Below are 6,372 nucleotides of genomic sequence, written 5' to 3'. Positions count from 1 at the left end.
CCAATTTTATTCCATTGCAGTGCATTGCAATGTACATCATCAACTTTGGGGCACAGAATTCTGACTTCCCAGTAAAGAGTGAGCCCTAGCTGATAAAGAATAAAGTGGCTTTTGTGAAAATAAACAAACAAAAAATGTTGTCACCTAAATTACATGATGAGAAGAATGGCTTAGTTTAAAAAAAATTTTTTAAGTAAACATCAGTTTTCCTGGAGCTGTTTAATTATCAAACTTGTTCCACTGTATTACCTTAATCCCTGATCGAAATGAGACAACAATATGCTTTTTCCTGGTCATTTCATAATCATTCACTAAAACAGTGGGATCATTTATGCAAGCTGATTTCTCATCCCCAACCTCCCAAAAGACCACGTGGCATATCCCTCGTTGCTAAACAAAAGCTCTTCTCTTAAAGTCACTTAACTTTCTTTGGTTTTGTTTTTAAGCAAAGGGATTTATCAGGTTCTGGGCTTTGTTTTGCTTTTGAAGCTTTAGCTACGTCACCAGCTTTAGACACGGGGATCGATTTGTTTTCCAGCCAAAGCTTCCCAGACAGGCAAGACAAGTGACTGAGTGATTTGCCATCTATGGCCAAGGAAGTTTTGGGTTCCTCAGTTTTTTCTCCTTCTCTGGATGGGCAAACATAAAGCATCCATGTGGATTTAAAAGTTAGATCACTTGGGACACCTGGGTAGCTCAGTCAGTTGAGCATCTGACACCTGATCTCAGCTCAGGTCTTGAACTCAGGGTTGTGAGTTCAAGCCCTGAGTTTGGCTCCATGCTGGGTGTGGAGCCTCCTTAAAAAAAATAATAAATTGAAAAACAAATAAATAAAAACTAAAAGTTGGATCATCTAATGGTGCTGGCATTCTGTTGACACTGCCTGATTTATTGACCTTAGGAAATAATTTTGACATCATACCAAGTCATCTTTAGTCATCTACAAGACTTTGTTTAGATGTAAATTGAACTCAATGACAACTATCCATAAAATACCTAAGACATCTAGGAGCACTCATCAGTATTTGGTGAAAGAAAAAATTTAACTGATCACTTTTTTAAAGATTTTTTTTTAATTTGAGAGATAGAGAGCGAGCACAAGTGGGGGGGGGAGGCGGAGGGAGAATCAGACTCCCTGCTGAGCAGAGAGCCTGAGCTGGGGCTTGATCCCAGGACCCCAAGATCATGACCTGAGCCAAAGGCAAATGATTAACCAACTGAACCACCCAGGTGCCCCTCCAACCAATCATTAAAAATCATTATTGCCATGGAGAAAAATGCTAAGTATATACCTTGAAAAATAAAGATCACCAAAAGCCAATCAAGAAGTAATTGAATCAGTATTTTTGGCCACTTACTTGGTCCAAGACATTGTCCCAGCTGGTGGGGAAGGAAGAGGGAGGGTAGAAAAGTGGCATATAAGGCTGCTTCTCCCCCGGGAAAGTTTAGAATTGGAGTCATCTGGGACAACTCTTAGTTTGGAGCATGATGTCAGGTTGTCATTAATGTGATTTTTTGAGCGATGCATTTTGAATTTCCTCTGTGTGACGCCGCATGCATGTGTTCATACACATGAATACCTAAGACACATCTGCTCTATAGCTAGAGCCTGAAGGGACTGGATCGGCACTCTGTTCATCCTCGCATCCAAAGTGCTAATCTCAGGGCCTGGCACCAAGTAATTGCTTACAAAGAGTTTCTTGAAGGAATAAATGATTGCATGAATCCATTTGTGCTGTTATTATGGTTGTTATGGTAGAAATGGAAAAGATATCGAGGACAGTAAAGTAATTGATTATCAATTTCCTCCAGGAGGGTAGATGGGACCAGTATCAATAAATCCACATCGCTGTTTTTCTTCAGGAACATTGTTTTTTCATGCGAAGAACATGTTGATTCCGAGGCTGCTAATAATAACATTCTCCCCCCACAAAACTATTCCTTCCCATGTAGACTGTTTGTATTTTACACTCAGGAACTCGTCAGTAGAGTCGCTGCTGAGCAGCCTTATTTGAGGGCATTTTTAGGCTATAAAATGGTTCCACTTTCAAAGTGCTGAGAGCTATTTCTGCTGAGGTGTTAAGCCTCAGTACAAGACTGTGAACAGTTTTTAGAAGTCATTACACTAAAAAAAACATGATTTTTAATAGCACAGTGGGGCTTAGGTTTATATTTGCCTTCTACATTCAATTTTAAGTACAAACAAAACCAACATAAGTGGGGGAGGCACTAGTCGGCTACCTGGGATCCATTCAAGACCAGGCTTTTCCTCTCCACCCTGTGTGACCTTAGGAAAGAAAGCATGTCACTTAACATGCTTCTTCAGCTGTAAAACAGCATAACGATACCTGCTTCATGGGATTTCTGTGAGGATTAAATGAGATAATGTGTGTTAAAGCTCGTGTTTAGTTACATTTACTTCATTTAACATAGTGCTATGTGATAAGTTCCCTCATTTTTGAAAGTGTAACATGCCAATAACAAGTTAGACAAGCATTAATGCCATTGTTTTGTTTTTTTATTTTTTATTTTTTTAAAGATTTTATTTATTTATTTGACAGAGAGAGACAGCCAGCGAAAGAGAGAACACAAGCAGGGGGAGTGGGAGAGGAAGAAGCAGACTCCTAGCGGAGAAGACTGATATGGGGCTCGATCCCAGAACTCTGGGATCACGCCCTGAGCCGAAGGCAGATGCTGAGCCACCCAGGTGCCCCTAATGCCATTGTTTTAATAAAGTTAAGGTACTTAAAGTCACTTGAATCACAATATATATTATATATTTAGGTAATAAAGGAAATCGCTTAAAATTATAGCTTTTGTGTATTATAATTACATTGACTGGAAGGGTGTGTGTGTGTATGTGAATGTGTGTGAATGTGTGTGTGTGTGTGTGTGTTTTAATACTTTCTATATTGAAGGTCTAGAGCCTGAAAGAGTGCCAAAAATTTCATCAGGAGACACTGAAATGAAATTGAAATGGGCCAAACATTGAACAATTAGCTCAAGCTCTTCATTAACCGATGGGTCTGCTTCCTTTGTGATTGTGATCCAAAGAGGGAAGGAAATTAGCTCAACACCAAGACGGAGAAGGACATGAACCCAGGGAGTCCCTCCACAGAAGCCAAGAGGAGTTTTTAAAATTTCTCAACATTTGGTCCATTTCAATATCACTTGAATGTTTCCTGATGAAATTTTTGGCTATCTTTCAGACTCTGGATCTTCAATAAAGAGTGGGAAGATATATAAAAAATTAAATAAATGAAAATTAATTAATATAAATAAAGTTAAATAAAAAATAAAGAGGCGAGATCACTACCAAGCCATATGTTTTCTCACAAAATGGTGTTCAATCACTGTACCTAACAAAAAATCTCCATTTTTGGCCAATTTCCTAGGCTACTAGTAGTGTACAAACTGTGTACTATCAAGGGTGATAACATCTTCGGTCTGTCTCCATTGACTCTTTCCATCCCACAGTCATTCTTAAATCTACTCCATGCTTATTTTGTAATGCTCTTCTTTTAAAAAATACCCTATAACTAATTTCATCCCAACTCTCCTGGCCATCAACACCAAACACCTCAGAAGAGCAGGTTTGGTTTACTATCCTCACTTTTTTGTGTCCTATTTTTCTTTAAGTATAATTTGGAAACCATTTCCATGTATTACTACTTCTATGACCACTCACTTAAAAATACCAGGGGCTCGTGGGTGGCTCAATGGGTTGAACATTCCACTCTTGGTTCCGGCTCAGGTCACGGTCTCCTGGGTTGTGGGATCTAGCTCCATATGGGGCTCCACATTCAGCAGGGAGTGTGCTTGAAGATTCCCTCTATCCCTCTCCCCATGCTCTTTCACGCTTTCTCTTTCTCTCTAAAATAAATAAATAAATCTTCAAAAACTATACCATTGATGTTCTAATTATCAAACATCTTTTTGTGCCTCTTTCCATAAATCATCCTATTTTATATCTTTCCACATTTGACACTGCCTTCTTTTTTTGGAAAGTCCAATCTTTCTGGCGGTATCAGGAAACCATGTTCAATCTTGTGGCTCCACCCTCTTCTACAACCTCGACATTTCCTACAGGTGGCAGCTTTTCTCAGCAGCAATGCTCTGTCACAGAAGGAAAGCAAGAAAAGTTCTTGGTCAGTTAGGTATTTCCGAGTTACTTAACCATCTGTGGCTCAGTTTCTTCACATTTAAATTGGAGATAACAGTAGTGCCTACAATGTAGGTTTGTTGTGAGGACTAAATGAGTTAATTTATGTGAAGTTCTTAGAAAAGTTCACATATCAAGTGCTATAGAATTATTTGCTGTTATTTTGCTATCGTTCACTTTCCATCGTGTGTATATTGGTTCTAAGTCTTACCCTAGTCTACCTTGTATCAACGTTAAATATGTACACGACAGGGTGGCCCCAGATGGAGTTGTAGCCTGCACAGGTGGAGGGCTCCCTATCCCCAGGACCATGGCCAACAGTGAATGTACCTTATTGCCATCAAGCCTGATGGGGTCCAGCTCAAGTGTTTTGAGCAAAAGGGATTCTGCCTGATTGCTATGAAAGTAATTCAGGTTTTTGAAGACCTTCTCAAGGAACACTACATTGACCTAAGGGACCATACATTCTTTGCCAGCCTGGTGAAGTACATGCAATCAGGGCCTGTGGTTGCCATGGTCTGGGAGGGGCTGAATGCAGTGAAGAAAAGCCAAGGGAGCCTTGGGGAGACCAGTCCTGTAGACTCCAAGCCTGGGACCATCCATGGGCCCTTTGCATCCACATTAGCAGGAACATTATCCATGGCAGCAATTCCATGAGAGTGCAGAGAAGGAGATTGGCTTGTGGTTTCAACCCGAGGAGCTGGTAGATTACGAGAGCTCTGCTCAGAACTGGATCTATAAGTTACAGAGGAGCAGACCTCAGAGCTCTGCGCACTCCACTATCTCTCCTTTCCATGGGCAGGGGCCAGGCTTTGGCAAATCCAGTTATTTTTAAGAACTCCCTTATAATCTGGAGGCGAACTCTTGGAGCTGGGAGTGTTCCCTATACAGTATTATGTGCTACCATCAGATTAAAATATTTCATCTCCCTTCCAAAAAATATGTACATCCAGATTATACTGAAAATTTCTTAAGGACTAACACAGTGTCTTATTTATTTCCCTCAGTGCTTTGCACACTGTGGGTTGCAAGAAATGTTACTTAATTGAATTGTTAAACTGCTTGCATTAGTAAAGTTCTGCTCTCTATTTCTTCTACTTTTTATACTTCTTGCTAAATTTTACTCTCATAGGCTCAAATATAATAATAAATTAGGGTGACATATAAAACTGCTGGTTCTTGAAAATTAAGCCCTGGAAGTATTTTAATTTTATTATGAACCAAGAAGCTGTGTCATTTTTTTTCCTAAGAAATTAATTATACCTTTAGATGAGAGGCTATCATAGTGTGATTTCTAGACCACTGACGGCCCCCAAGTGCCCTCTGAGTGGTCTTCAGGCTCATGGCTTGTAGTTTGCAGGTTTATAATAAGACACCATCTGTGCTTTTGTTGCTGCCATGACTTCATAATCTATTTACGATGGTCAATAAAACTCAAATATTACTTCAAGGGTACACCATTCATGTCATTAATTCTAAAATTTATTTTACTCTTCTGCTGAGAAAAAGTGGGCAGATGAGGGGGTTCACTGGATTTTATGTACAGCAACTGACCCGCGGATTGGTCAAGTGTGGGAGCCGTTCCTCCAGATAGCCTCTGCGCAGGAAAGGTTGAAAACCCTTCAAGCTTTCTCACCTACTCTGTGTCATCACAGACCAAAGGTTTACTGTTGACCAGATGCATACGACTGCACCCATCTCTTTGAATCAAAGACAGAAATAGACATCAGCCATCGATAATAAAGGACAGAAACCAAAAACTGAGAGTCGTCTGAGGCTAAGGACACATTACCAAGATGTGAACGGTGTTTTCAGTCCTGTAGCACCTACTCGAATAACTCCAACTCACCCATGTTGTGCCTGGTATTATTTACTTCCCCCATTCAAATGTAAGCCTCAGTTACTCTAGAAACCAGCTTGATAATGCATAACTTCTCCATTAGGAATATTTTTATGAAGCCCATCGTTATGAATTCATTTGCTATTCACTGTAATAGCACATATCATAATGAATTCATTTAGTATTCATGGGGATAACACAAACACCATTTAGTAACTGGTTAATGAACTGAGTGGGGCTCTTTATCCTTCCTGGGTTTTATAAGAAACAATGCTCATTTATTTAAATCATCAACTTCTTTTTCAGCTTCATTTTATACATATACTTCTTCTTGTTCCCCAATGTCTGAGTATAATGCTGAGGTAAAGGA

At 39.7% G+C, this 6,372-nt stretch overlaps 1 pseudogene; it reads left to right on the top strand.

Annotated features, from left to right (window-relative positions):
• The first annotated feature begins 4,472 nt into the window (after nt 1-4,472).
• On the top strand, nt 4,473-4,997 carry LOC100466801 (annotated as a pseudogene).
• The last annotated feature ends 1,375 nt before the right edge of the window (nt 4,998-6,372 follow it).

Source organism: Ailuropoda melanoleuca, chromosome 2, assembly GCF_002007445.2.
Source record: "Ailuropoda melanoleuca isolate Jingjing chromosome 2, ASM200744v2, whole genome shotgun sequence".
Taxonomy (NCBI): Eukaryota; Metazoa; Chordata; class Mammalia; order Carnivora; family Ursidae; genus Ailuropoda; species Ailuropoda melanoleuca.
Note: the sequence above shows the minus strand (reverse complement) of the source record. Positions and strands in the feature narration are given on the sequence as shown.